The sequence below is a fragment of the Molothrus aeneus genome, chromosome 14 (genome assembly GCF_037042795.1).
Source record: "Molothrus aeneus isolate 106 chromosome 14, BPBGC_Maene_1.0, whole genome shotgun sequence".
Lineage (NCBI taxonomy): Eukaryota > Metazoa > Chordata > Aves > Passeriformes > Icteridae > Molothrus > Molothrus aeneus.
The window spans coordinates 7,934,702-7,954,569 of NC_089659.1; the positions used below are offsets into that span (position 1 = coordinate 7,934,702).

Consider the following 19,868-nt stretch of genomic DNA (forward strand, 5'->3'; position numbering starts at 1 on the left):
CTGACAGCACGGATCACCTTCAATCTTTTTTGTAAGACAGAAGACCAAAGCAACATCTACTCTGCTGCCAAAGCTGTGCCTGCAGTTCTGAAAGGTGCTCCTGAGTTTGCCTCTCCAGCTGGCACATCAGCACAAGGCACAGACACCTCCAGCAGCAAGTGCCCCTCTGAGCAGCTGGCCAGGCTGACTTCCATGCAGAAGCTGGAGCAGAGATGCACTCCTGCCCAGCTGCAGCATCACCACCTGCCCCAGCAGAGAACACTGCAGCTGCTCTGGTGCCCCAGGAATTACACACCTCTACTCTTTACCTGTTGACTCTCAGTAAAAAATTTGCTTTGATGGTTTGCTGGCAACAGCTGTCAAAAATTCAATTTATGTGTATGTATTGCCCAAATCAAAAATCAGTGTTTATCATTCAGTTTTCTCACTAATCTCCTTCTTACCAAACTCTGTGAATGTAGGACAATGTGACATTAAAAGGACTTAGCAAGATGATCAGTATGCAACACCTTTACTTCTAGGTGTGCAGTTGTCTACAATTTCTGATAATGCACCCTCCCAAAGGCTTTGGCAAAATATGTGTTTGCATTGCAGAACATCAAGAGACAGTGAGGCAATAAATCCATCCTGCATTCCAAGACATTAACAACTTGGCAAGTTGAGTGATAAAGAACCAATACAATTATGTATCATTAAGCTGCAACTAATAGTGGTAGGGAATGGATAAGAGCCTGCTGATTAGAAATGCTATCAAGGAAACTCTAAGCTGTGGCATTAAGGCATGCATTGAAAATAGAACATATTTCATGCTTCTCCTAGAAATACTTAATTCTATTTCAAGTCATCACCTCTTATTTTATTTGGCATGAGCACTTTCCACCATAAAAAGTTCTTTCTTCCATCAAGGATTTTATAAAGGAGTCAACAAATAGCATCTACCACAAAACAGAGAGCCTCCATGTCCTCTTTGTCAAAACAAAGCTTTTCTCACTCTTCCTTCAGAAAGACATACCAGCCTGATCAGAAAACACTTCCAGAACTCACTGCACAGCTCATTTGCTCTTTGTGCAAGGCCTCCACCTGAATCCATACATGGACCTCCCTGGGAAAAAATTCCTGTGCTAAACATCTTATCCATAAACTTCTAAAGGATATGATGGGATTGAGTAATACAGCAGAGAAATTACTGCCCATTTCAGCTGCACATGGAAGGCAGTGCTCAGCTCCCATGGGAACCTATCTCCAGTTGCCTCATCTATGTGGGAAGCAAATACTTCTACTCATCTTCCAAGCAGAAGTTACTTAGACATACTGAGATATACCTGGGACATCAGCTTCAGGGCCTAGCCAAGATTAAAACTACCAAGAACCTGCCTAAATTCAGGAACTATTCTGTATTTTTAACAGGTTGTCCAGAAAAGTGGATGTCCCTATCGTGGAAGTGTTCAAGGCCAAGGTGGTTGTGGCTCTGAGCAAGCTGCTCTCCTGAAAGGTGTCCTTGCCCATTTCAAGGAGTTGGAACCAGATATCATTAAGGTCCCTTCCAACCCAAGCCATTCTCTGATTCTGTGACACTGCATGACTGAGACAGCTCCTGGTGCTTCCACAGACCATTCAGGTCCTGGCCTCCAAGATCACCACAGCAGTAGTTAAACAGTGGTTCTGGTATCTGCAATGAAAAAATTGGGACCTGCTGAAGGATTTGGGACTGCATTCCTTTAAGTCTGAAATAGGATTCACATCAGATAATACAAATCTCTGGTGACTTGTGAGCTGAAGAGGAAAGCTGCTCTGCCCCTTTGGCTCTGACCAATTCCACTGACTTCTACGGCATAGAAGTCTGAGGGAAAAAATGAATAGACCCTGTCCTAATCAATCTTCTAATCCCACAAAACATTTCCATGTGGCCAGTATCTGAAAAGCCACCAAGACAGAATCTGTGGCAGTTTTCTGGGCTTTTACATCCCCAGCTCAGCAAAGTCTCACAACAGTTGAAAGCTGGGCCCTTTATCAGAAGGTGCGCATTCAGCATTTCTGATGGAACTCAGCCATGATTATCTGGGTAATCATTATACTCTTTCAGCAATTATCATCAGCACTAATATAACTTTGGCTGCTGCAAACTGTAAGAGTGTCTTGATCTAATTTACATTCAGGGGCGTTATACCATAAAGTGCAACATATGATCACAGTCTGACAAAACTGATACTGAAGATGTGTAAATGGAGATGAATATGGATCACTTCCCAAGTCTTTGCAGAAGGTTTGTTTGCTCTTAAAATCAAGTTTCCATTCTTCCAAAGGCTGCATGGAGAGCAGAACCATGTATTCTTTCCACTGTCTATAAGGAAGCACCTCCAGGGCTGAAGCCCTTTTCTGAGTAACTGGCCTATGCCTGCAGTGATCTGAAAATGCCTGTCCCAAGAACTCTTGAGAAATGAAATCTTCCCTCTTGAGAGGGAAAGGACTTTGAAGGTAGCCACAGAAAGGAAGAATGTGTGCTGGAAAACAGTAGAAATCCTGAGACCAAGTTCTGATTGCAAAAGCCATCTAGGAAGTCACATCAACGTAAGAATTGATGCGTTATTAAACACAGCTTTTTTATAAACCCCAATTCTGTAAATTAAATGAAAAGCTGAGGTCAGACCATGTAATTGAAGGCAGAATTTGCCCAATGATCATTATTTTTCATAAGGGCTATCCTCTAGGCTAGAAGGTGTGTCATGACACCCCAAGGCAGTTAACTCAGACTAAGAAAACAGTACTGACAGACTATTTTTTTGCTGACAGTAATCTCTGTCAGGTCCTCTCTGTGAGAGCTCTGACACAGGCTTGGAAATCCATTCAGATCCCAGAAGTTCAATTGCAAAACAACTGAACATAGGGCAAGACACATATCCTCTGTATCTAAGACTTAGCTGGGATGCTGCTTAAAGTTTGTTCATTTTCCCCTGCTCTCTCAATTCTAACCTGGTTATATGCCTAGAAATTAAAGCTAAAGGGCAGAGAGATAATGTTTTTCCCAACATGAGAGAAAAAAACCACAGAAAACCTGGCTTCCCCTGAAGTATGAGGCCAGAGTTGCAATTGCATTTTCACTTGTTTTATTAGACCCATAAAACACCCCTTGTGCTGAAGGGGTGCAGGGGGAGACATCCCAAGTACTGCTCAAAGTTAAAAAGAGCATGGGCAAGCCCTTGAGTTGAGGGGAACCTTCTGGAATGCCACCAGCACAAGCACAGTGTGGCAGTAATTCAGGCCCTACCTTCTCTCCTCAGAATGTGAGGCTCAGACATTAACACAGAAATGCAGCTCCACAGGCTGTGGGATTCTGGGTATCAGAAATTCTGCTCAGGCAAAGCACAGGGAAGGGAGAGCCCAGAGGAGGAGTCTCTAAGATGTGGTTCCAGCATCTACAGCTGGCCTAAATTTGACTCCATGCCAGGAAGCAGCTCCTTTCTCACAGATGGCTGCTGTTACAGAGCACTGACATCCACCAAGGAGCAACTGGGCATGGAATATTAATGGCATCAATGAGAAAATTAGGAACCCACATCAAAGCACTGAGAGTTGTTTTTATAATATTTGGCTTTAAAATTAAGTGCAAAAGGGAAGGTGTTACACTCAGCTAAGCATGTTTAGAGGACTTTGCTTTTAAAATGTGATTCTGCAGCTTTTAAACACACACACATATGCAGAATGACCCCTTAAGGACTGGGGAAAGCTGCTGTCACCTGTAACTCAGCAAATCACAAGTCACATGAAGAAACACAAATCAATGCTGCTTTGAAATTTAGCCTGGCAGGGAAAAAAAAGTCAAAACTACCATAACAAATGGCTGCTGAAAAGTCAGTCAATGGGAAGTGCTGCTTTGGCCATGGTTTTTCTCAAACATGGACAACACCTTGTAATTTGAGTCCAAACATTCTCATCTGCACTATACTGAGACCCTGCACTGAATACAACAGATGCAAAACAATACTCCAAACAAACTAGTACACACTTATTTGCTAGAATTTTTCTAGTAACAGAAAATTATAAAAGGAGATAATAAATTAATCTAATTTAGAAATCTTCCCTTCTCCATTAAAACATTGACATTGGACCAAACTACACAGAGCCTACCTGCATCAACAGTCAGTACAGATAAAACATGGATGCAAACACTGTCAGCCATGTAATCTCCATAAGGAGACTCTTGCATTTGGGGGTTTAATAAATTAAGGACAAGTACAAAGTATAGAAATATTATCTTGAGTATCTAGTGGTTATTACTGGTGTCCCTTTTGACTGTAGCAGGGACTGCTCAGGCACAGCTGTCTCCACAGATGGGCACAGCCTGATCTGAGCTCTCTGCCTGCACTGAAAGCAAGTTGATGCATGTTGCTGCTCTGAGAGCTACAAAAGCATGTGAGTGCAGCACTGTGCCCATGTCAGCATGACCTGCAAGGGGTCCATCATAGTCCTGTCCTGCTGACAGCCACGGGTGTCTATCACCTCCAGCCTGGAAGACACATGCTCTAGCTCTACCATAAAGCTGGCATGATGCTAACAGTGAAGTCTTCATGTGATTTGAGATGTTTCTCTAATAGTTCTGCCACTTTAGCACCCACCCACAGAGAGGACCTGACATCTTTTTAAGTAGTTTGTTGAGACACTACAACTCGATGACTCAACTTAGTTATTTGTCTTAATCTGCAACAGACTCAGAGCTGTTCAGTAAAATAAGCATGGGCAATTTCCCCTCAGAGCAGGTGGAAGATGGAGTCAACAACTAATACACCTGCTCTACTTTGCTCAGTTACCTGGTTTCATTTTGAATCAAACCCTGTCTGTCTTCTGCTTCAGCCTGTCTTACACATGTGCAGCCTCCCTGCCTTCACTGGTGCTCGAGCCAGACAGTCTGAAATTACATCACTGGCATCTTGCTGCAGCTTAGATGGCATCACCTCAGGTTACACAGGACTGGGAGAGACCCACCAAGTACAGCCCCTGCTGTCCAGGCAACCACGTCACCTAATCCCTTTGTAAGTGAATCAAAAATAGTTATGAACCATACCTCACTGGGCACACCCCAGGCTAGCCATAAATGACATATTGTGGTGTAAACTGACTTGGGAAAAAGTACACAGACACATTCAAGACAAATTAGAAACTGCAACAAGCAGAGAGGCAGCTTAGTCTAATGGCCAGGGAATGAGACAGGCAGCAAGATGGTTGGGTCCTGCTGCTGGCTCCTGTTCTTCCCTGTTCCACCCAGAGTGCCATTACTCCATCCCTCAGCTTCCTCTGGGTTGAGACCAAGATAACAACATTGTCCTTCCTTCCTTCACAGATTGCTTCAAGCATTATGACAAAAAGAGGGGCACAAGAGCTAAATATTTTTATCCACTTAATCTCCCCAGCAGGTTTTTAAAGCCCATTTTAAAGCCCTCCTTTGCAATTCAGTCTGCGGATAATTTGCTACCTGCATCTCCATAAAGTTTAACCTGTCATAGCCTGACAAAGGTGTAATTTCATCCCCAGGCTCTTCTGACTTGAGACTGTGGAGCTTCTCTTTGTGGATAAAGTATCAAAGCAATAGCTCTGAGACAACAGCCCTTTGCATCTCACAACCCACATATTATTCTCCCTAAACACAGTTTAACTGGCCAGAATCAAAACTTTTTCTCTCCCCTCATGCCTCCTCCCCACCGTGCACACAAACATAGATAAAAGCAGCAGACAGAGACACAGAGAGAGGATGGTTTATCCCACAGACAGGATTACTGCATCATGATGTAATGACCTTGTTCAGGAAAGAAAAAGGTTAGTTATATATCAGCCTGAGCTGTAAAAATACCAGTTCCTTTTCAAAACGAGGTAAAATAATGTCCATTTAAAGGTATTCTTAAGAAAACATGAAACACTTGTCTTGGTGAACTGGAGAGAGAAGGAGCAGAGCCCAAGTGGCCTCGGGATAACCCCTCTGCAGTCACATGTAACACACACTGAATGGAACAAGTAGCAGTGTTCCTCTGCTAAGGATGCATGGAAAGGAGTATGCTGCTTTCTACCTGTTTGTATCTTCAGACATCCCAGAGTTCTTTCTGTACCCTACAAAGGTACATGGCAAAAAGAGCCATTTCTGTTTCACTTCAAGTGCAAAATGCTACAGAGGCAACTGTTTCAGTTGCTCCTTGTGAAGACTTTACATCTGTACTTGTTTTCTTCCACCTCAGAACAACTGGAGGGAGGAAGGCCATATGCTGCCTTCATATGAAGCAATCCCATGAAAGAATAATTGGAGTTCATTATTCTTTCTTTTTAGACAACATTTAGTGAAGCTTTGGCCATGACTAAAACTCCAAGGCTGAGATAATCACACTTGTGACTACAGGTTCCTCAAAGGGACTTAGCTCTAATGAATTTTCAAATGCTTTGAAAATAATAGGTACAGTATTTACCACTGAAAACAGTAAAAGAATACTGATGCTACGGCCCCAGTGCAGCACATTTATTTCACTGCGCTGCTGATATTCTGCTGAAGTGAAGTGCATGAAGTGAAATATTGCATAAAGCCAATATTTACCAACAGATACTACAGTTGTGAAAGTAATATAGTCCTTCCATGGATAAATAGGCTTCCAACAGGAAATACAAGGCATTTGGCAAGTCTTAGCCTGCCAAGGGCAACTGCTCCATGTCCTCTTTCCAGGACAAGAAAGCCCTCCAGTTACTCCAGATTCTTCCAGTGGTGAATGCTGAGCTTGTCTGGTAAGATTTCCGAGCCCAGTGGAAATCCTAGAGCAGACACAGAAAGCTCTGAGTCTGAATTGGCACCAGATGCTTTAGAAAATAAGTGATTTTCATTTTGTTACAGGAATATGAGAAGGCCAAAATGCTTTATTTGTCAGCACAGGAACAGCCACTCATCTAAGAGCATGAATATTCTGTTGAAGTTGTTATAAAATCAGACTTTTCCAAGGAAACCCTGCACTGAGTAACAGTGCCATGTGCCAACTTACAGTGCTCTCTACACGTGTATGAGACAGGAAATGTATTTTCTATAGCAGCTGAACAGCAATGACAGCCTTCAGACTAGAGTATGGAATATCATTTGCATTAAATTCCAACCTCTCAAGGAGCAGCCTACAGTATCTCCCTACTAGCTCAAAGACTCCATACAAAGGCCAACTCAACATCATACATCTACTGCAGTGTATCTTCTCAATTAACTAAGGAAAAGTGTATTAGGCATACATCAAAACTGCATTGCAGCTAGAGCTGCCAATTACTTATGGCAAAAGGGAGGCTGATTCATCCGACTGTATGTGGGCCTCGGCTGGAGTTTTCCCAAAACGCAACAAGAAAAGAAGAAAACCTCAGTGAACCTCCCCCTCATTCCCACTCCTTCCTCCCCCACAAATCACAGTCAAGAGGCCTGTGCTTGCAAAAGCAGCATTTCCTGGAGGATTCTTTCTTCAAATCTCTACTTTTCTAAATTCAGACAAAACACACAACTCAAAATCCATTTGCATATGGTATATACGCATACAAGGACACCTCTCCCAAACACTGACAAGCAAAAAGCAAAGCAAAGCAAAGGGTCTAAAGCACCTTCAAATCCCCAGTACCCAGGGATCCCCACATCTCCCACTCCAGATCTCACAGCATTCCGAGGCCACCTGTGCAGAGTGCAATGGTTACTCAACAACACTTGGCTTGGCACCAGCCTGCAACAGCTGAGCAGGGGCTGGGGGCCTTGTCTTTCTGCTCACAGCAGTCCCAGAACAGAACATTTCTGCTAAGCACAAGCACATCCTGAATCCAGACCTTTTCACAAGCTTCCTGTGTCAGATGCATTTAACACCTAACATATCACAAGTAGCAATTCTCCATCCAACATGTCCCTCCTTCACTTTGTGTGTCTCAAATGAGCCTTGTGGCCTCAGGGATGCCAGGGCTCTTCTCTCCCTGGCACTGCTGGATGGAAATTGTTCTTATTAGCTGCCATGAACCCATTTAGGCACCTACTAGCCTAGGTTTTCAAGGTGCCCAGCCACACCAATACCACTATTCCCCACAGTGAGTTCAGGACACAAAACTTCAATCATGTTTACTTCTAACTGCTATCTTTCATTGCTCTGACAGCACCCTACTGATGACCTTGGGCATCTGACTTCATCCTTTTGTTTCCAGTGTGTTTGACATGAGTCAACCTGGCACCCAGCCCCCCTGGAGCAGTCAGACCCTGCCTTAACACATCTCTGCTTGTTTTCCAGGCCTGACTTTTAGGCATTTATTGTAGATCTTTAAAATAGTTTTCACAGAAAAGATGCTTTGAGATCCTCAGAGTGCAGAATAGTACTAGATGCATGCACCTACTGCTCACTGCCTTCTGGCACCAACATTCAAAATGCCAGTGAGCTCAGAAGGGAGCCTGAGCTGCCCCTTCCGTGGCAAGGGGGATCAGGAGTCAGACACAGCCTGCTCCATGGATCACAACACAACACCTCACCAGCACTGCAGGGCAGACCAGGGCAAGGTGTCTTCTGCCTAATGACCCCACCAATCAAAGCCATCAGTCTGATGAGAACTTGTGCTTTAGAGGCTGTTGGATTATGCAAGAGCACAACTTTTTCCTCTCCTTGCCCGAAAGCCAGTCCTATTATGGGCTGATTTTAGGATTATGTTTACCAGACTGCTTGTGGGTACATTGGCAGCTGTGTGTGATTCCTGTTTCAGTACACAACCAATTACAGTCAGGATAGATGCAGAATCACGTGTTCAGGTATACCCATGAGGGCAGGCTCTGCCATTCTGCTGAGATCAGCAATGTAAACAACATGAAATGCAGCTCAAAAAGTACTCAAGAATCAGGTACCAGACCTCCTGTGCCATGTGTGGGCCTGGGAACTTCATCCATGTGCTGCTGTGCTCACTAAGAGGAAAGAGAGCTCACCAAACCAAGGACTTAGAACTGGAAAACTACCTTGTAACCAGGTTCTTATTGCTTCTCCTTACTACATGAAGAAGACTGGCATTCACCTTGAGTGTCCAGAGTGCTCCACAGACCATGGGAGAAGACAGGGCATGTCCTGAAGATCAGGCTGTTCAAAAGCTCTGTTTGCATTACAAGTTATGGCACAGAAGTGCCCCCTAATTAGAGATGCTTTGTGGACAATTTACTTCAGAAATACACAAAGAGAGCAGAGGTTCCAGCATTTCAGTACCACAATAGATTTCAAGAACGGTCCAGGACACAACCTCTGTGTTGAACTGTCAATATAATGCAGAAAAGAATAAGACTCCACTCTCAGCTTATTCCTTCTGAAATGATAACATTATTCATTAGTGCCCCTAAAGAGGGGGATTCTGCATTCCCCTAGTGCAAGAAGAAGTGGAGAGAGAAGAAGAGTATGGAGAGAAGTTGTGGCACAGGCCACAACTTAAAGGAGAAGACTAACCCCACAGACTGCCACTCTAGGTACTTCCAAATATTACCCCACCTCTGTCTGGTCCATGCATCCTACAAAGTGCAAGGCAAGTTCCTCAAAAATAAACAAATCAGGGAGCAAATTCTGTCTGTTTTAGTCTTTTGCTAGAAACCTCCCTTCTTCCCAGCTTGAATTCTCTGGAATGAAGAAAGAGTCAGAGCACAGCACAGCTGATGTACCCCATATCTGTAGGAAATGCCACCCTGAGCTGCCTAGGCTTGCTAAAGAGATCAAACGTGGATGTAAGCAGCTCTTTTCTGGAGCAGGCATCGTTTCAGTTGTTAAAATATTCATGCACCAATAGGAGCTGTGGTATCAATGTCTGTCCGTGATACAAACAAACCTGAGCTTAAAGCCTGACAATCTGTGTTATGCAGAGTAGAATCACAATTAAAAACATTTCCCAAGCCTCCATTTCTGCAAACACACATATGACAGCTTTTCTGGTGACACATCAAGAGCAACCCAAATCCAAGTCCACAATCCTGTGAGGGCAGGAGACATTAAAAACAGCTTTAGCAAATGCCCAGGATTTTAATTGTGTGCCATCAGTTTTTCCCTCTCAGGTTTACCATGCACCAGCAGCCCTATGGTTCATCTGGGGAGTGGCTGGATGCACCTGATAAATATGAGCTGGCATCTGGGCACTGCAGGTTGAATCAAGACTCTCTGCAGGGAAGCGCCTAGAAAATTTCTGATCTGGAGGATTTTCTCCTTCACAATAGGGAATAGAGAAGTAGCAGTCAGAAAATGGAAAACATTAGGCCTTTCACTCCCCTCAAGAGACACAGAGAAGTACTTTCCAGTGTCCTTTCTAAATAGGGAAACTGATTTTTTGATGCCAGCAAATGGACAGAGGATGGGGGGAGGCACAGCTGCTGCCCCTTCAACAACACTGGCTGGAGAAATGAGCCCACCCAGGTGACATGGCAAGAAATGTTTAAATGTTTTAGTACTGCCCTCTCGTCACATGCAGCGAACTGCATACACCCTGCAGAGCAACACTGAGCCTGCTAAGGTGCCAGAGCATTTTCAACACTTGAGGATTAGAAAGGAAATGAGAATGGTTTGGCTCTGGAGTCTGTGCCGTACTGCAATGTTGAAATGGCAGTTTGTTTCAGGCTTATGGGCATCTATGGCTGGACAAAAATGACACTGCAGTACCTTGAGTTGTGGCAAAGCAAAGCATGTGCAGGAGCAGCAAGCTGGACCACAGCACAGAGCTCAGTGGTCCATGTGCAAGGTGTCACTTTCAGAAGTCAAAGGGTCACATCCAAATGTTTGTTTCCATTCCCTGAGAAAGCACACTTTTGCCACCAGGACAATAAACAAACATGAAATTACCCAAAGATTTGTTGAGTATGTTTTGGATCCAAACTGCCTTAATCTGCTTCTGATGGCAGTAAGACAGTACATATGACCAGAGCAGAGCAAAGGATGTGTATCTAACCTTACCTTTGCCATTCCCCAACTCTGACCCTTACAGTGCTGTATCAGAGCACCACACCAAGCCCCAAACCCAGCACGTGGAGGCACTGAATACTCTTCCAACTGTGGAACTGGCAGCACAGACTCCAGGGCAGAGACATGCTTTGCTCTGCATCACTCAAGACTCAGTCACATCTGTCAGTACACTACTAGATAAGCAACTGACAATAAAACTAATGTTGGGAAATGAGCACACTGAATATGTACCAACACAATTTTACCCTTGAACACTTAATGCACACAGCCATAACAGTAAGCCTTTAGAGCAAAACAAAGCAACATTCAGAGCAGAGGTTTCCTAACTGAGCAGGACATGCCCCTCTTTAAGAGGGACATGATTTCCAAGTCTGCCTCTGGAAGGAATGATACAAGACAGGACATCAGAGTACCTGGAGGTGCACCTAGCCCAGTGCTCCAAGAGCCAGACTTGCAGGTAGGGCTGGTGCCATATGCTGACACAAAGATCCTCCCAACCCAGAAGCCAACAACCTGGAGCAGTTGTAGGCCTGTCTGTCCCCTGCCCAGGGCTTCCTGGGATCAAGAGCTCCAGAAAAGGGGGACATGAGACTGCATCAACAACATCACAGGCTTCCTGGATGCCTATCAGTGGGGCTGCCAGGGCGGATGCCATGGTGCTTGCCCAGAGCAAGGTGCACCCAACCTGCCACATCCCACAGCACCTGAGGCAGTGAGTGCCACCTGTCTCAGAAACACAGGAAGCCAACTTATAAACAGTGCACTGTCAGAGCTAAGTTGGAGCAGTGCAACTGAACAGGCAAAATGAGAATCCTTTGGCAATCTCCAACAAAGCACACTGAAACTCTTGCTGTTCACTGCATACAAGCTACAGCTGCTGATGTTCACCTGGAAACAATCTCCAGATCTCCAAGCACTGAGACTATCCACTAGCAAACCACACAATTTTATCATATTTTTCCATTATAAAATTACTGCTAGGAGCAGGAGACAACCAGCGACAGCAGTTCTGAGAGAAGGCATTCACATCAGTGTCTCTACCTGTGCTGACCCCGGCCCAGTGAAACCTACTAATTACCACTCAGCCTAATGCCATTCTTCAAGTAACAGAAAAATCAAAGCACACATAAGGGAAGATCCACAAGCTCAACTATTTGTGTCTGAAAGGTAAAAGACAAAATAGAGCTACAGGGAGAAAATGCTAGCTAAATACAAAATAGCACTAGCGAATGAAAAAGTTTATTTCTGCAGGTGAAATCCATGTTCTTCTCTCTCCTTTCTACCACTGCCCTCCCCATTAAGTTCTTGGAGAAAAGCTTCAAGCACCTTTGGCATGAGCTAAGGATGGTAATGAAAGAGGAAGGTCACGGTGAGCTTCTGCCTGCCCACTGTGCAGCACAGCAAGAACAGAAATCAGTACTCAAACCAGAGAAGCACAAAGTGACAGCACTGTTAATGTCCCAAAGTCACAGGGAGTCCAACCAGAGCAGCAGCGGAAGCCAAATCTGGCAACATCTCCCCTGCAACCAGTTCTGTGCAGGCATGGCTAAAATGAAGGAGGAGCTGCAGGCAGCTCTGAAAGACCTTCAGATTCCCAGCTGGTTTTGATCCCAGAACACAGGCAGCTCCAGGGACGCTTGGATCCACAGTCACAATTAAAGTATTAAAAGAAAAAGAGAAGAAAGCTTCAGGCAAAGGGAACAGGAACTGAAAATGGGACTATCCCCACAAACCAGCTCTCCTCTAGGAGCAAATGCTGCCAGGCCAAGAGATGGCTAACACAAGAGCTGGATTTGCTGCGGCCAACAATGTGTTGTAGAGTTGAATGTGTCTGGAATTTTATGTACAAAACTTGCAAAGAAATACAGGGGGTTGGAGGAAGACAACCTCTTGTGCCCGATTTTTTTTTTTCTAGTCTTTATTAGTCAGCTCAAGACACACAGGACAATCTAGACTCCAACTTCCACGGGTTTTCTGAGTTTTGATCAGATCCTTACAGAGGAATTGCCCTGTCAACAGTCTACCTGGAAAGGTAAAGTTCTCTTCCCTGTAGTCAGCAATAAAATGCTCTCCAACTTTTGGGAAACGCTCCTACACAGTCTCACTGGGCCTGTTAGCTTAGAAGGCAGAAAGCCCCCATCAGTCCCTACAAAAAGGCAGCACGTTTGTGTTAGAGCCCTGAGGTGAATGAGGCCCAAGCCCAGGGCCTGTGACAACCAAAGCAGCTCACCCTGGGTATTGCCTCCTGCAGCACTGCTGCCACAGCTGTTCTCAAACTGTTGCTGCTGCAAGTGGTGGCCCATGAGGCCTGAAACTTAATCCTGTAACAGGAGCTCCTGAGACTTACTTTTAGTTATCCAGAGTCACTCAGTGAAGAAATGCCATCCATGCACATCTTGGTTCAGAGTCCAACCTCCTGTGCAGCCCAGAGGCAGCTGCTTGCAGCCCCCCACCTATGAAGCCAGCCAGCCCCAGCACCATGCCTGCCACCAGCTCCTGTGCCCAATTCCACACTCAAGGAATGCAGCTCCAGCCTATGCAGGTCCATACAGCCACGAGCATCACCCTCCCTCACCAGCCCATGCTCACCGCAGAACACCGGCTCAGAGCAATCCTTCCCCACCATGCACACGACCTGCCATGGAAACCTTCATTCTCTGGCCTCGAATGATGCACCTGTCCATGGTCCCAGACCTACAACCCATTACCCCGACCCCTAATTTACTCCACATTCTGCTCACATCGTTGGGTACCCTGTGACTGGAAGGCCGAGGCTCCTCTGCAGCCATGTGCCACACTTCCACTTCCCCCGGCACAGCGTCCTCCTCCCGGGCGGCTCCGGAGCTGTGCCCGAGCCCCTCCTCCCCGCCTGACAGCCACAGAGAAGGTGGATCCACCCGAGAGGAGCCAGGGGAGCCGGACTCATCACCGCTCTCTCCCGCTCGGGCAGGCAGGCAGCAGCCTGGCTCCGGCCCTCCCGACAGCCCGTCCTCCTCCCCTCCTCCTCGCTCCATGTCAGCCGAGAGTCGCTCAGCAAAGCCCCTGCTGATCTCCGGCCTCAGGCTCCCTGTGCAGGCATCCCCGACCGTGCCCAGCAAGACAAGAGAAAGCAGCGTCCCCTCTCGGGCAGCCCCGGCGCCGGCTCGGATCCGGGCAGGTGGGGCATCAGCGGCACGGAGCCTTGAAGGGGGTTTGCCAAACCCTGCACACAGATACCCAGGCTGCTCACTGCTGGCACACGCCGTTCCCACCTCGCAAACGAAGGAAGGGCGAGGGGAGAGGCAAAATCCAGCTCCTCAACATCCCTCGGGCCGCAGGGCCCCAAACAATCCCGCTCCTCCCAGCCTGGGCCCACCATCTCGTTCAGATGTTGCTCGCTTTGAAGCCATGGCTTCTCCTGCCTGAATTCCCTGAGCCTTCCACGTTAAACACCTCGCTGTGTTTAAAACAAGGCTCGTTTTCTGGCATCGGTGAAAACTGGATCTGCAAACTGCCTCAATGACCAGCAAGAGGGGCCACTCGCGCCGAGTGCACCCCCCCGCCGGAGGAGGGAAGCCTGGAGCGGCCAGACATCACGCTGGAGCACTTCCTCGGCTGGCTGGTGTACAAGTCTGGGACAAAGGGACAACCCAGCACAGGGACCAGCTCCAGTGTGGCATCAGGCACCACCATGCACGCACAGAGAGACCACCCTTCCCTAAAGGGATTTCGGGAAAAACTTGGCAGGTGCCAAGGTCAATCGGATGCGCGTTGCCAATAACGAGTATTAAAAAAAGAAAAAAAAAAAAAAAAGAAAAAAAAAAGGCGGGGTTATTTATAGCCCAGAATTTCTCACTCCTCTGCAGAAGCGCAGCCCAGAGGCGGCATTGTTGGGAGATGGGGAACACACGCACCGCGGCCGCGTTAATGGCCGGTGCCGGCGCTGACACAACTTCAGCTGCGGCTCTGCGGCTCCGGGAATCCTTCCCGCAGGACACCGGGCTCCGGCCACCGCCGACTGCCCGGCAACACACGTGTCACTGACGGCAGCGGCACCCCGGAGACGCAGAGACAGCCCCGCCACCGGCGCACCCCGGCCCTGCCCGCGGCGTCATTCTCCCATCGTCGGGAGACGGGGCGCCGCAGACGCGGCCACGGGCACCGCGCTTCGCCGGCGGCCGCAGGGCCCGGCCGGGGTTATCTGGAACCGCCCCGGCCGAGGTTACCTGGAACTGCGGTCGCTCATTGCTGCGCGGCCCGGGTTACCTGGAGCCGCGGTGCTCATTGCCGCCCGGCCGGGGTTACCTGGAGCCTCCGTCGCTCATCGCCGCCCCGCCCGTCCCCCGCCGCCGCCGAGCGCCCCCCGGGCGCGGCCCGTCCCCCCGCGCCGCCAATCGCCGCGCGCGCGCCCGCCCGCCCCGCGCGTCGCGGGGCCGCCGCAGCGGCGCTGGCGCAGCCAATGGGCGCGGCGGGCGGCCGGTGACGACACACGGGCCGGGGCTGGGGCTGGGGGCAAATCTCGTGTTTCAGGGCAGCGCGCAGGGAAAGCGCGGCGCGGGGGGGTGCCCACCCTCCCAGCCCTGAGCCCGGGAGCCCCCTCAGAGGGGTGCGCAAACCTGGGAGGTGGCACCGGCGCCGTCCGGCGGTGCAAGGGGTCCTGAAAGGCATCATCACGTTCCCTGGTCTTCGTCCGCTGGGAATAGGAAATGCACCGTGAAATTCGGGGCTCCCCCGGATGACGTCTGCTTGTGACAGCCTGGGGGCTTCTCCTGTCCGCATCCAAACGTGGGAGAAGCCCAGCGGGAGTGAGGCTGGAGCAACCAGCTCCGGCCACTCCTGCCACAAAGAGGGCACTTCCTTGCAAACCTCTCCCAACGCACCAGAAGAAAAAATCTTATTCGCGGTCTGTGTTTTCCATTCTCCTTCATTCTTTTAGAATTACGCTTCCCTAGGCAACGTGTGGTCCTTCTCCTGCTCCTTCTGAATCCACGAGTTCAGCTCCTCCATGAAAGGTATCAAACGTAGAAACAGACCCAGCTTTGATGAGGATGATCTCACATTTACAATATTTCCAGGGGGAAAAAATGTGCCGATAAACATGACCAAATTTACAATCTCTGCAGCAGAGCCCACAGGGCCCTGGGCATGGAGCAGTGCTGGGGCTGGGAGCACCAGCCATGCTCTCAGCTTGGGGCTGTGCCTGGTCCCAGGGCTGGCAGGAAGCTCTACCAGCTCCAAGTGCCACCAATGGAAAGGGCTGTGCTGTTACATACCAAAGTGAGCATACCTTTCACCATTATTTTGTTTGATTTGTTGGGGATTTTTTCCTGATGGAGATGCACAGAATATGTGTAATAACACATGGTGGAGCAGCCAAGGGCAAGCAATGAAGACTTACCTTCTGCTGGTTGCTATTGCCAAAGGTAAGGCAGGCCACATGTTTCCAAGAGGAGATAACAAACTGTCCCAGCCCCACCACACGACATGTGATCTTCTCTGACCACAAGTGTCCAGGCTGCTGCCTTACAGCTCATTCAAAGGACCAGTTCTCCAGAAGCAAGAACTCACTGAGTCACCTAGTCCACACTGACGTGACAAGCAGCCCTGCCTGAATCACCATCCCCATGCCATCCCCTCCTGCTGTAAGCCGAAGTCTCACCAAGGTTTTCTTCCCCAGTGTGAGTCAAATCTGTCACTTAGCTGGCTGGTTCTGCAGTGATTACAGTCAAGCCATAGAGCAAATTGTCAGTGTTCTTTCCACTCACACAGAGAATTACTCCTGGGGGTAGATGACTTTCAGGATCTTCTAAGGTAAGCAGGAATTGTGAAAATCTGCTGTCCCTCAACAATGGAAGAAGAGGACTTCCCTTTTCTGCTGCATGTAGTGTCCATGTGGCAGTGGCAGTGTCCAGTGACAGCAGTGCATGCATCCAGGAGGGCTGGGACAAGCAGTGGGGTGACTCCTGCAGAGGACACACTCTTTCTTGTTGAGCCCAAGGGGGTTAGTTAGCAGAGAGTGCAGGTTTTGGCCTTCAGCTCTTCTCCTGTCCAAGTCCATGTAAAGCTTTTGGAGGAATGTCCCGTGACTGCAGCGAGGAAGGGAACGCAGCTGAAGGAGCTGTCAGGGTCCCTGCAGGCTCACCCAGCCCTGCAAACCACACTGGCTGCTGCAAACTGCTGTTTACAACAGCCCAGAGCAGGAAAGGACTGAGCAGATGGGGGACCAGCAGTACCCAGCCACCTTCAGAGTAAAAATCATTCCCGATGGCTTTGGAAAGACTGATGGGTCATTTACCAGCCCCACATCCTGGAGTACCACGAGCCATGGGAAGTGCAAGTCCTGCTCACAGGCTTCCAAAAGAGGGAGGCAGCTCAAGGAAAAGCTGCAGATAGAGCATGAAATCAGGCAATTACAGTTGTTAGGACTGAATCTGCAAGTGAATCACTTCTATTTCTTTTAAAAAGTCCAACTAAAATCTAGTTTCAGAATAAACTTTTAGCAGAACTGCTCGTATGAGCACCATAAGAAAACTGCAGGCTCTCTGAAGCACCAAGCCCAGGTCAGGCTGCCCTTTGCCAAAGGCTAGGCAACAACAGATGAAGGAAGAGTTTCAGTTTCCTTTCCTCTGTGAAAGAACAGAAACTTGACTCTGTGACTGCACACAGTAAAAAAGCAGATCAGATCTCTTACACTCAGCCCTGTCCAAATCTACAACTCTCCTGGGAGCCAAAGAAACTTTGTAAGCATTGACTGTGCACAGTGGAGTTTTGCTTGAAACTTACAGAGGGTTTTTAAATGTCTGTGCCTTTCAGGTTGGCCTTTGGTGACCACAAAGCCTTGAAGCTGCACATTTCAGCCTTCCGGGGTTCTCCAGCTATCTTTAAGCTGTTAAATGGAAGCCATACCTGATAGAAAGCTAACTTTGCATGCCTGTCCCATGCCTTCCTGGCAAAGGAGACAAAGAGTGGCAGCAAAAGGCCACAAAGGGGAAATTGCCCAAACCGCAGAGCTCCCCTGCTCCTCATGCCAGCTGTAATGAGGCTGACCCTGTTGGAGCTGGAGGGCTCTGCTGCACACTATAAGCAGCTGCATGTGCTGACAATGGGCACATTGCTCAAGCACATTGCTGGGAGAGGGGGGAAAAAAGAAAAAAATGAGTGACTGCATGATCAAGGCACCTCCACAGTCCCAGGGTGCCAGGCTCGGCAGTGCAAGCTGGACTTGCTCCGTGGGTCCACCTGGGATGGTCTGGGCTGTGCCTGACCTGCAGAGTGTGGCTGGGCCTCACCTGGCCCAGACATGGGCATGGTGATGGCTTTGTCCTCACAGGGCTTAGGAAAGCAGGTCAGTCCCTGCTAGACATCAGTTCCGTGTGACTGTCACATGCGTGTCCCAGCGAGCTGGAAATGCTTTGAGAGTCCGCACACCCACTCAGGAGGTCCAGCCTCCAAGACCCCAGGGCCTGCCCAAATCCTGAACACAGCCTTCATCTACACCAGAATTGGTCCTGCCACATTTATCACACCTTGCTGGCAAACACAACACAGTCTGAGCAGTAAGTATGAGTGCTGATTCACCAATAATGCCCCACACTCAGTGGTAGCTGCCAGAGAGCTCATTTTACAGGTAAAATTAACTCCAACCATCAATCCATCCCCATCAACAAAACCCCATTAAGAAGCAACCTATTCTGTCCCCTAAGAGCTGTGGGTATTCCAGTCCCCTGCAGTTTTCCCCCATGCCAGGCTCCTGAGGCACCAGCACCTGGCCCCACGGTCTCACTCCTCCCTGAGGCTGCATTACACGGGGGACTGTGGGAGCCCCTCTGCCAGCCCTGCAGAGAGCAGGCAGCCCCAGGGGGGGTCTGGAGTGGCACAACAGCAGCACCTGATTGATTGTGTCAGGGGCTGATGGGGAGAGCACTGGGGGGAGGGGACATGGAGGGACACAAAACTGACAATTAAATTTGGAGGCCAGCTTGGCCCATTATGTCATGGCTTCCCAGCACCCCGGCCATTGGCTGTGGCTGAGCATCTGCTGGGAGCTGGGCATGGTTATTTGCCTGAGGTTCAGACCTTTCCCAAGCTGGTTGTCCTGACAACCTGGATAGTGGCAGCTTCTGATAACCACGTAATGAGGTTGTCACAAAAAGGAGCCCCTCCATCAGAGAGGTTTAGGGATCATTAATGTTTCCGAGGGAGTGGAGGGAAGAAGAGGTAAGGGGACCATCTGGCAATGCTGGAGCACGTCAACAGCCTCCCTTGGCAAGGAGCTTCATTAGACAGGAACCACCTACCAACAGTAGCGATGGGAACAGGCAGGCAGCCTGCCAGCAGCCAAGGGTCCCCACTGCTCAGCTGGGCAATGCTGACATCCAGGCAGACAGAGCAGGGAGGACACACAGGTGCTGCCTGGGGGTGATTCAAGTTGCTGAGCAGTGGAAGTGCCCAGGGCTCACGTGGGAACTGGACAGTAACAGCCTGTGGGACAAGTGACACGGTGATGCTGGCACAGAGGCATTCCTGTGGTGCTGCAGCTCTCACGTGCTGCTTCCTGGAGGGTAAGGACTGACAGACTCTGTGCCTGAGTTTACCCCATTTGCAGGTAGCTTCTGTGAGTGGTTAGAATAGTTCCCACTCCTGTCCTGCAGTCCTGCTCAGGGCAGGGCACAGACTTACAGCAATACAGCGCATTCAAAGAGAATTCTGCTGTCCTGAGGATCCCTCTCGGCTCAGGTGCAAGATGTCCCCTGAAAACAGAACCTGTGGGACCATGCAAGGCACCAAACACCGTGTCTTCCCCTGGGATTTCTCAACCCAGGAAACACTTTGTCCTTCACCATGTCCGTGTGAAACAGGGATTTCATTCACCCTGTACTCAGACCTGCAAGGTACCTCCTGTGGCTGCAATAACAGTGGATTGAGGTGTTGCAGTGTGAAACCTTT

At 48.7% G+C, this 19,868-nt stretch overlaps 1 protein-coding gene across 4 annotated transcripts in view; it reads right to left on the reverse strand.

Moving 5' to 3' along the window:
• The window catches only part of PAK3 (p21 (RAC1) activated kinase 3), a 72,094-nt gene extending 56,797 nt beyond the window's left edge, over nucleotides 1-15,297 (reverse strand). For 2 of the 4 annotated variants that reach the window (XR_010784561.1, XM_066559752.1), the window contains exon 1: nucleotides 15,149-15,261. The gene's annotated coding sequence lies outside the window, so the exon portion shown is untranslated. Of the gene's footprint in view, nucleotides 1-15,148 lie in introns of all 4 variants that reach the window. The other 2 variants (XM_066559753.1, XM_066559754.1) reach the window with 2 other exon arrangements.
• Between the last annotated feature and the right edge of the window lie 4,571 nt (nucleotides 15,298-19,868).